Below are 1,012 nucleotides of genomic sequence, written 5' to 3'. Positions count from 1 at the left end.
GTAAAAGTACCCTTCAAAACCCAAAGCCAACCCTAGTTTTCTGAATCAATTCCCGAACCAATCTGCAGCTGTTGCCGAGATCGCCGAGCCTCTCGCTAATCCCATGCTTTCTGCCATTATTCCCGTCCACAGATTCGGGTTTAGAAAGACGTGGAAGGCTAATGGAACTAAGAGTCTTTCTTACGTGAATTGTAAAGTACTTTGGTTTTTACTCTTTTGCTCCGGCCTTTCTTAGGAGAGTGAACCTTCTCCGTTCTTTATTTAAGAACTTCTTATTCATGCTGCCATCCTCTGTTTTGTTTGTTTGTTTATAAATTCGTCGTTTATTCATCGTGGTGTTGGATTCCCATAGAACAAATTACATTTTTTTTATGTGTGACCATCCTCTAAGAAAAAATGATTTTTTAAGATTTATCCTTGATATTTTCAACATTTTTGATAATATGACACTAGGCTCTGTTAGGCAAACGTCTTCCTATTAGTTTCGGACTTTTAAGTTTACGTTAATTTTGGAATATAAATCTTTACTGTTTGAATGCACTACGTCCACATTCCTCATCTCCAGTGGTGTTCCACAAAAAAAAACTACTTCTATCCCTCTTTTCATCATTCATTTCGTCTCATTCCTTATATAGTGACAGTTTTTAGTTATCAGAAATCTTCATCCGATCCTCCTCCACTTTCAGTGATCGTCCTCAGTCTTTGTCCGAAAACATTAATGAGAATCTTAGGGTCGAGCTTAAACTACTAAGGTGGAGCTCGGTGTAGCGGCCAGGACTTCTTGTTTACCCTCCTACTTGCAGAACCGAATTGATAGCCTTATCTTTTATCAGCGATCTCCTTCTATCTTCCAGCAACCAGGAGAGTAATCTGTCTACTAAGAAATTTTTATATGTTCGTTCATTCGCCCAAGCTACCTCTTGGATCTGGAAACCAGTGTTAGGGAGGCCTCAGCATGCAGTTCCTCCATGCTAACGTACCATAACACAGGGGAATTGTTAGCTTTTCTACT

Source organism: Penaeus monodon, chromosome 20 (genome assembly GCF_015228065.2).
Source record: "Penaeus monodon isolate SGIC_2016 chromosome 20, NSTDA_Pmon_1, whole genome shotgun sequence".
NCBI lineage: Eukaryota > Metazoa > Arthropoda > Malacostraca > Decapoda > Penaeidae > Penaeus > Penaeus monodon.
Note: the sequence above shows the minus strand (reverse complement) of the source record.